Raw genomic sequence first — 10,547 nt, forward strand, 5'->3', positions numbered from 1 at the left:
TTGTCTGGATTCCTGAACAACAGAATCTACAAGCAGAAAAAATGTCTGTTTTTTAAGCATAAACACATGTATTTACTAACCAAAGGGTTGGCCCTAATTAAACTAACACTTGGAAATAGTTGCATGTAAAATGTTTGTGATGAAGATAACAGAACAGTAATAGGGGAAAAAAAGCATGGAGAGATTTGCTCATTGAACTGAATTTATTTATCCTCACAGCTAACTCCTGTCCAGAAGGATGATGGAATTTTTACTCAATTTTTTCATAGATCCAAGTACAGGTGACATTGTTCATGATGCGATCCACCACCATTTGCCCACCTTCCAGCTTTCTTGTGATTGTGCTCTCCTTCCCTCCCACTCCTGATGTCGAACCAGCATGCCATTTACAAAGCTGCAGACGGTCTGAATTTTTCTGCCATCAGCTGTAGTTTTTTCAAACTTCTGTCCCAGGTTACATGAGAACTGTATTATTTTCAATGTTCTCTTAGTTTTTACAGTGAGGTTTTTCCATCAAAACTAAGGATGAAGTCTGGTTTGGCCATGGCACCCGTTTTGCACAGAGCCATTCCCACACCTAGTTCCTTCATGTACTCATTGAAGCTGTTGCTCTCCACTAAGCGCCATCTTCCTACCAGTTGCTGAATGGTGGCCATGGTAGGTGCAGGAGGCATGCGGGCCACCACAGAAGAGAAGAGTCCTGTGCTAGAACTGTGGCCAATGGCTGTTGTTTTATGCCACTGTGTTTTGGGGTGGCTTATTACACAGCAACACATAGCTGGAATAGCCCTAAAATCCTATTGGCAGATGTTCTCCACTTGGTGCTCCGTGACCTGGCCTAATGGTGCTCGGTAGTGCAAAAGCCTAGTTATCAGCTGACCAGCAACCAGCCAGTGTCCCTGCAGGACATTCCTGGGAGCCTCCATCATCCCTCCCAGCAGCATCCCACCTCAGACATGTGCACAGCCTGGTTGTTGGTCAGGTACGCGCCTATTATCCAGAGGTGAGCAGCGGCCACAGTTTTACAGCAGGAGTCTGAGATAGGGATAGACTGTCCTGAGTCCTCTTTGTGCCTCCTTACTGGCAGCCAAGAGCAGTCAGTCAGGGGAGCAATCTCACTCAGCAGTCACAGGATTGAAAGGGGAAGTCTTACTTACAGTACAATATGTCACCAACTCTTGCTGAGCACCTACACTTGTGACAGAGAATGAACAAGGCCCCTATCTTCCATCATCCCACTTAATGAGCCCTTAATTCAGGGCTGTGGGCAAACACAGAGCACAGATACAGAGGGTGACATGGGAATTTCAGTTTTAATATGTGCAAGGTCCTGGACCATGTTGGTCACACCAGGATGTGTAAGCAAGACCAAGATGGTTTGATAGTGATAGTGCCTTTTTAGAGCCCAGTTTATAACTTGCAGCACCCTCACAATAAGCTGGTGAGGGAGGTGAGACATCTATTAGTATTTTGATTTCACAAACAGCTGGGGGATGGCCAGAGAAATGGAGAAATTTAGGATATTTTTAGGACATTAAAATACAGCTAGGGCTTCCAGACTCGGGGGTTTAAAAAACAGAAATGTAAATTTTCTTAGGATTTTGGAGTATAGAAGTGCAAGATCATGTTGTTGGCTGGCTGGTGTCTCCTGAGGCCTCTCTCCTGGGCTTGTAGGCACTGCCTACTCACGGAGCCCCCTGCTGCACATGTGCCACTGCACTGCTCCCTCCGTGTGCAAACTTCCTCTTCTTGTGAGGATGCAGGCGGATTGCATGAGGTCTACCAACGTGACCTCATTTCACCTCACCTCTTTAAAGAAACTATCTCCAAATATAGTCACATAATGAGGTACTGGGGGTTAAGACTTCAATGTATGGATTTTGGGAGACATAGTTCAGCCTATGACACACTCCTTCCCAGTTTGGACTGCAGCCATGAGTGAAGCAAGGCCCTTTGTTGTCCACACCCTGAGTGACCATTGCCACCCTCCACCCTGAAAGAATTGGGAAGTCAAAAGGAAGACACACTTGGGGCAAGGACTCATGGGCAAGGACACTTGTTTTGGATTCCCTAGACAGGGGTCCAGTGGGCCACTGGAGGGCCACAGGCAGCGTGTGTAAAGGGGCGAGGCTGTGTGGCCCACCCCTCCCCAAAGCACCAGACACAGAGAGAGGATGGGTCTGTGCTGCAGCTTGTTACATCTCCAACAGGGTAGACGGGGATGGGGGTGAGGGTCCGGCATTGTTTTACATACTGTGCTGCCTAGGGGACACCTGAGGGATAAGGGGACCCCACTAGGAAGTTGGGCCGCTAGATTCCTAGGGATTGAAAGAACCGAAAGGCTGGTCACAACAGGAAGCGCATCAGAAGTGCCTTGTAGTTGGGCCACTGCAGAAGGTACAGAAGCCACTGTGAGCCATCATATTCTAATGTTTCCTGTTCTCAGCACACAATTCATGGTAGCCAAAAGGTGCAAGAATCTAAATGGCCATCCCCAGATGATGGATAAACTAAATGGAGTACAGAGGAAGGCAGTACTGACACATGGTACCGTGTGAATAAACCTTGAAAAATTTATGCTGAGTGAAAGAAGTCATTCACAAATAGGAAACTAGTGTATGATTGGTTTCTTGTACATGACATGTACACAATAGGCAAATCTATAGAAACAGAAAGCAGGATAGTGGTGGCCTGGGGTGAGGAAGGGAGATGGGGAGAGAGACTGCTGATGGGACTGAGGTTTCTTTTGCAGGTGAAGAACACATTTAGGAACTAGAGAGAAGTGATGGTGGCACAGCACTGTGAATACACTAAATGCCACTGTATTGTAGTCTTTAAAATGGTTAATTTCATGTTGTGTGAATTCCACCTCAGTTGTTTACAAAAGTGACCATGAGAGTGGACTTCATCATTAGACCTCTCACAGGGCTGTGGTTGGGGGAGCCCCTGTCCCCTCTCCCTCCCCAGCCCTGTCCACCAGAAATACTGGCTGTGGAGAGTGACATGTGGGCTCGCTCAGCTCTCTCACTCACTGAGCCCGGTGCTAGAGCTCACAGGACGCTGGGGCGCCAAGGGGGAGAGCGGTTCCAGTGCTGACCGTAAAGAGATCCTGGGATCCATACACGTCCTTATAAGTTTTCTAGTAGCCACATTTTAAAAACGAAAAAAGAGACGGGTGAGTCGACCTAACTGAAAAATAAAAAATTTTAAAACAGAAGAAAATCCATGAATTTGTAAAAGAGAGAGAGAGATACAATATATTTTATTTAACCCTATATATGAAAATAATTTAACCCAAAATATCCCCAAAATTCAACATGTCAATATGTAATCAATTCAGAATTTACAAATAAGATACTTCATATCCTTTTTTTTTTCCATACTGTGTCTTTGATATTTGGGGGTAATTTCATACTTAGAGCATATCTTAATCAGGACACTGAATTTTCATCAGGAATAGTTAGTCAGTATTTAGATTTCATAAAGTTCACAGCTGAAAAAAAGAATCACATACCCAAGTTGTGTCCAACATACTCAAAAAGTTTCCAATAAGTAAATTGCCTGTTGGTTTTAACCAACAGGCAATTTGCATTTAAATAAGTTAAAATGGAATAAAGTTGAGAATTTAGTCACTGGGTCACACTAGCTGCATTCTGGTCTCCATGTCCGAGGTGGCTTGGTGACTTCCTCATGGGCTGGGCAGGAGGTGGTGGGGTGTTTGACAACAAGCGGAGGGCAAGAGGTGGTGAAGGTGGGGCAACCCCCACCAGGGTCAGGATGGTGCTTGCCAGGAGAAGAGAAGTGTCCCAGGCTTGGTCGAGCCCGTGAGGACCCGCCCCTGTGCCTGCTCCCCTGCAGCCTTCTAGACCCATCTCAGAGGAGGTCTGGCGTAGGGTGGGTGTGGCCCTTGCTACCTCCGTGAAAAGGAAGGTGCTGGTAGGACAAGAGTCAAGGTCATGTTTCCTGGGGTTGGCGTGAACTGGATGCCCGCTCAGCCTGCACGCCCCAGGGGTGCACACAGAGGGGCGCCCCGGGCCTCTAGGCCCAAAGCCATGGGGCTTGGAAGCAGGCAGCGAGATTCTCAGAGCCTCAGAGCCGGGGTGAGGGGGATGGGGCACAACAAGGTTATCCTGGCCTCCTTGCTGGGGTTCCCTCTCTGCAGCCAGGACCCCAATGGCCTCTCACACCAGGCACAAATGTGACTGTTCAGCTGAATGGGGGAAAGAAGTGGCATCTGAGACTGTCACATCTGATTGGGTTTTAGGATGAAGATGGAAAAGAATGCCTGACACAAAATAGGAGTTGGTGGGGAGGAGGGAGCAACATGACCTGTCCTCCTGTGTCTGTCCTGCCTAGGAAGGGAGGAGAAGGAGCTGGGAGAGAAAGGGCCAGCAAGAGAGACCCCGGGGAGAGAGCACATGGAAGAGGGGAGGAGTGCTGGTGGCCTCACGCACTGGAACCAGGACCCATGGTTCTCAGTGTATCAGTCCCCTGTGGCCGCTAACTAATGAGTGCAGAAGCCTGAAGACAGTGTCAGGAGAGCTCTGCCACCAGGGCTCCAGGGGAGACCCCTTTCACCTCTTCCCCGCTGGTGTGCATCACTGCATCTCAGCCTCTGTGATCAGGTGGCCTGGGCATGTCTGATCTCCACCTGGATAATCCAGGAGCATCACCTCAGCTCAAGACCCTTCACTACATTGCATTTACAAAGACCCCTTTTCCAAGTGAGGTGACATCCATTGGTCCTGGGGGTTTAGACGTGGGCATATCCTTCAACCTGATGCAAAGTGATAGGGGGATAGATCCTTTGCAGGGAAGACCCTGTTGCTATCACAGCTGTCCCCAAAGGGATGGGACTGCTTGGAAGGCGGTGGCCACCACAGAGGCTTTCAGGCTGATGAGCAAGGGGGGAGTTCCAGCATGGGCTCCCTGACCTTTGCCTGGTGGGTGGACTTGGGGATGCATGGAGTGTGAGGGTTGTGGGGAAGGCTCTTGGGCTGGGTCTCTGCTCCCACACCTGTGTCTCTTTCTGTTAGCTATATTCTCCTTCCATTAAATGCTCTCCCTCACCTGTTCCAGAGTGTTCTGAATGGTGTCTGGTGGAAATGCTCTCCTAGGTGTCATCCAAAACTGGGTTTCCACCCATTCTGGAGCCAGAAGATATGGTGGTGTGTGTGAGGGGCAGAGAGTACACATTTGGGAAACCTAGAACTAAAACTTGCTCTGAAACCTTTAGGCTACGATGATCAAAATGAATTTAGAAGAGGTCGAATCTGGTACATTTAACTTTTTTAATTAAGAAAAAATGTGCAGTTTTCTCCATTATATATTCATTCAATAGTTTTTCAACTAATACAGTGAGCACCTGCTTGTACAATAAATTATACAAGTGAGACAGACATGTTTCAGAGGGTGTGGTGCCCAGTGAGCAGCACAGCCCCTTCCTGGCTGGCCAGGGCTCCAGAAACCCTCCAGTGGCCCTGCAGGAAGCATGGAGGGGATTGTTTCCCAGGCTCCGGCTATTAGTACTGCCACCTGGACTTGTCACCTGGATGACTTGAGGTCACCAACAGGGACAAACTTGGGAGCCAGTTGCAGAACCCCTACCCCAGCCACCCATCCAGTCCATGGAAAAGACCATTGCCTCAGCAGGGCATCTGCCCAACAGAGCCGTTTCTGTCCCTATAAAACACGTCCCCACAGGAAGGGTGAGCTAGTGCGATGAGCTGCACAAACCATCTGGCCCAGGTGTCTTGTATCTCAGTGCCATAGTCAGAAATACTGCCCTTGGCTTTTAGAGCTAGCACTGGGTGGAGAGTCAGTGGCCTGGGCTCTGGCCCCAGTGACCTCAGGAGATTGAAATAGCCCTGAGGTGACCTCCCCTGACCTGCCCCTCTTCTCCCCGTGCAGAAGTGAGCAGGGACCTGAGTTTGCCATTTGGGTTCAATCTTCAGTCTACTCTTACTATTATTGCTCTTTCACTGGGTTTATTTGAACACTGAACTATGTTTATTTAAAAGGGAAACTCTATATGACTTTCTAAATGTAACATCTATATTACGTGCTGTTAGCTACAAAAATAAATACAGTCAAAACCAAAAAAAGGTCATTAAATTCTAGTTAGATATCATGACTACCCTACACCTCCCTTGAGGGTGGGGGCTTGTGCAGTGGGTTTGGGACTGCCATTGAACTCTGACTTTGTGACCCCAAGATTGTCTTGCTGGCCAGCCCACCTTTGGAGAGATATTGCCTCACACTATGAGTGAGGAACACCTTGTAGAGCCCAGTGCAGGCATCAAAACATGGGCTCCTTGTTCCTACGCCCAGAACCCACACATGGATTTGGGTGCTTGGATTCCTCACAGAGAGGCCCATGGAGGCCTGGGGACACACCAGGATATGTCCAGGCCTGTGAAGGTAAAGGTCTGCATTTGAGTTCTAACTCAGGCACCAAACCAGCTAAGGGACTATTCATTCATTCAACAGGTATTTATTGAGCATTTGCTCTGTGCTGTGCCAGGACTGGGGTTTCAGCAATGAACCACAGGTGTAGTACAGGTGTGGTCCTGCCCCAGTGTAGCTTTCATTGCAGTGGCAGGAGATGCTCAACGAACAGGAAACAAGTTCCAAATCGTAACTTTGGATCAGGACAGACAGGGCAATGGATACTATCGTGAGGAATAACATTTCAGATGGATGGAACAGCAAGTGAAAAGCCCAGAAGCAAGAACAAACTTAAGCATTTGAAGAGCAGAAAGCCTGTGCAGCTACGTGTGATGAACCTGAGCCCGGGATGCAGCACAGTCTCGGCTTTTACCCTCAGAGAAAAGGAGGGCATTGGGAGTTTGGAGCAGGAGAGAAACACAAGTTGCCTGAGATTTTAGGAAGATCTTTCTTGTTCCTGTGTGGAGAGCTGTCCAGAAGGGGAAAAGAACAGTCTGGAGATCACAGGTCTGGTGAGGTGACGGGCCCTGGCCTGGGCTGGCCTTCATCAAGTGGAGTCTGGGAGCCACGTGTACACACATGTGCACTTCACACACAGAGCCCTTTTCCACCCAGAGAGACCACAGTTTGGATCCTGACTGACCTCTTGTCAGAGGTGGGATGCTGGGACATGTCATTGAAATGCCTCACACCCACCCATTTCATTCTGAGTACCGCCCTCTCTCACCAGGGTCTGCCATGACCTCCTTGTCTGCCTTTCACTCTTTCTCCACACCCCAACAACAGTAGTTCTTTCAAAACAGGTATGGTCGTGACACATTCCCTGTGTGAATTCCTTCAATGGTTCCCATAACCCTCAGCAACAAGTCTAAATGTGTGTCAGTCAAGGGACTGTAGTCTAACAAACAGACTGAACAATACTTCAGAGACCAGATATAACACAAGTTGGGTTTTGCCTTTATGGAAGTCTAGAGCATGCGGCTCTTGCCAGGGGATCAGGGACCTAGATTATTTGCCCCAGGCCTCCATCTGTGTCTATCCAGCAGAGAGGAAGGACAGGTGGAGCGAGGTACCACCTTTTGAAAGCTTTGGTCCACTTCTGCTTGCAACTGACTGCTACAGAGGCTAGGAGACAGTCTGTCCAGGGAGGACAGGAGAGGATTTCTGGTAAGTTACTGTGTCTGCAACAATGTGTCCTCTGGTCACCAAAGGGTGGTTTCCTCCTCTCTCCACTCACACCCTCTCCCAAAGGGTCACCTCCATCCCCACTCCCCACTTGCTCCAGGGCTCCTATCTCTTGGAGACACATCATATTCTCCACCAGTATCATCCTGGATCTAGAGGTAAAACCCATGTCACTGCCTGCTCTAAACCTGAATGAAACAGGGGACCAGGGAGATGAATGCAGGCAAAGCTCATGGACTGGGCCAGCAACAATGGTGCTCCGTGGGGTGGCTTTGTGAGGACCCTGCCGTAGCTCAGTCACTTCTATGCTCTGGACCGACCACCTCTCCCATTTTTCTCCATAGCCACATCTGAGTGGGATCTACACACTTTTTCCAGCTCCTTTCCTGTCCACATAGGTATAGCTTCAGGAACCAGGCCTTAAGCTCATGGTTTCTGTGGTAACATATACAATTCTCCCTCAAATCTAGGAGGTTTCCTTCCAGTAAGTTTCATGTGACTGCACCCATGGTTCTTTTCTAACATGGCTTTCAAGAGGCTTTATTTCTTTGCTTCTTTGTCCCCTCATCTGACTCTGTCTCAGTTTACTGATATTTACCTCCACAGCATCTCAGACAACTAGCTAATGGACCAAGTTAGCAGGTTCATCTGATCTTCCCCATGGGGCTGAGGCCTTTGTAGAACTGAGAACATTTTAACGGGCCTTTGTTGCTTAAAGCATTTTTCAGTTTCATTTCCTGTTACTTGGGGTCCTGGAGCAGTTACCTTTTCCAACACTACAAGTCCCCTGACTCTTTCATTCCCCTTTCTTTTGTTTGCAAACTGCATCTTGCTGGCACAGATCTCTTTCTTACACCTTGCTATAAAATTTATTTTGTTTGAAATGAAAGGAAAACCCAACACCATTGATACCCAGATCATTCTAACCACTTCCCTCTAGAGCCACAGGCTTATAGGTCCCTGGTCTGCCCTTCAAGTGATTGCAGGTTAGGATTTTAACAAACATTTTACCCCTGCATAACAAGAGATTCCAACTTTCCACTCTGCAATATCTATCTCCTTGTTTCCTGCTGCCTGATCTCCAAGTCCATGCTACATATTCAGCACCATACTTCAAGGTATTAGTACAGTATATCATACAACAAACAGATCTCAAAATGTAGAATGCTTAAAGTGCTATAGACATGTATTCCTCACTCACTAACAAGCCAAAATGAGAGTTTGTTATTGATAAGTGGTTTTTTCTCCATGCAGCAACTCATGGTGCCATGTTCTTTACAGCTGGGAGATTCACCATCCCTAAAGCCTGGTCATTGACAGCACCCCACAGTGGAATGAGACAGACAGAGGCTGGGAGGAGCCCATTTCCATGCACATTCCTTCAACTAGAACTCAGACCCAGGGGCTCACCTGCTATGAGGGAGGCTGCTACATGCAGCTGTGTGTCCACCGTGGAAATAGACTGAGCTGTAGCAGCTTCCATCAAATCTCAAGGCTCTCCATCATCAGGACCCACCCTCCTCTTCAGGCTCATTTCCTGACTCCCTCATGCATCTTTGAGACATGCCATAAATGACTGCACTGCTAGGCCATTGCTCATAAAGTTTAGCCTACCCAGAGCTCTCTTTTTCCTTGCTGTTCCATCTGCTCATCCTTCCTTCCATCCATCCATCCATCCATCCATCCATCCATCCATCCATCCACCCATCCATCCAGCAATTGTTGTTGAGCATTAACTGCATGCCAGGCACTGATCTAGATGCTGGGAATGTTGAAATGGATAAAACAGAAAACAAGAAAACTCCTCTGCTCATGGAGCTTGTGTTCTAGCAGGGAAATTCAGACAACAATAATAAACAAGATAAACCACTTATATAATGTAAGAAGAAAGCAATGATTGGAAAAAATAGAGCAGGATAAGGGAATTGGGGAGGGGGTGTGACCTGAGAAAGGAGGCCCAATTGAATATGTGAGGGAGGAACACCTGAGGATGTCTGAATCTAGAGCATTATGTGCACATGGAGCAGTGCATGCAAAGGCCCTGGGGTGGGAGTGGCTTCATGGGTATGAGAAAGGGCAGGGAGCTGTGTGGCTAGAGAGTGGTGGAGATGAGGTCAGAGATCATGGAGACTAGGTTGTGTGAGGCTTGTGGACTGGTCCCTTCACAAAGCACACTCACCTTTTGGGCACTCCTTCCTCTAGACAGCATTTCCAGGTCCTCCACACTGCAGCAGGCCCCTGCTTGTGGGTGCTGGCAGCCTTGGTACAGAATTTTCTTACTGCGAGTGTGCCTTCTCTGAAGACGAATTCCCATCAGCTGTGCTCGTCCTGTGTCCTCACTGAACACACAGGAGTGCCCAACGTGGGGACAGAATTGGCTTTCTGAACCAATTTCTGGATCAATTGGTTTTCTGTAGGAGGAAGAGGGCTCTCCCCTGGTGGGCATGTTGGAAGACCTGAACAAGATGGCCTGGTTTTATGGCCTCGTCTGTGTACTTAGTTAGCCTGTTCATCTTGAGAGACCAGATAATTCCCCAACTCTCTCTAGATTCCCGAATAACTGTGGAGGGCTTATTCTTTCCCACCTCAGCATCTTTACACATCTAATATGTGACTTCATTCCTAGGTGGCCTCCTGGATTTCAACAACCTTCAGAAAGAAGCTCTAAGGGGGGTCCTCTTCTGACCTCCTGTGCTCCACCCTCTCTGCAATGGAGATTGCCAGATCTCACCCCACAGGGTGGCCCAATGGCCTCCCTGATTGATGGCCTGCAGGTGTCCCTTGACCCAACCACAAGCTCACAACATGCCATCCCACAGCACCCTCATATCAATGGAGATGAAATTCCACCAAGCGTGATCTGTGGCCTCACAGCATCCTGAAGTGGCTGGGTGGTGTGGTCTGTCATCTCCGTA

The 10,547-nt window shown here is 48.3% G+C and overlaps 1 pseudogene; it reads right to left on the minus strand.

The window, feature by feature from the left end:
- Window positions 1–250: 250 nt before the first annotated feature.
- LOC123809328 lies at window positions 251–656 on the minus strand (annotated as a pseudogene).
- Between the last annotated feature and the right edge of the window lie 9,891 nt (window positions 657–10,547).

Source organism: Phyllostomus hastatus, unplaced genomic scaffold (assembly GCF_019186645.2).
Source record: "Phyllostomus hastatus isolate PE091 unplaced genomic scaffold, TTU_PhHast_1.1 phas_scaffold_55, whole genome shotgun sequence".
Classification (NCBI taxonomy): domain Eukaryota; kingdom Metazoa; phylum Chordata; class Mammalia; order Chiroptera; family Phyllostomidae; genus Phyllostomus; species Phyllostomus hastatus.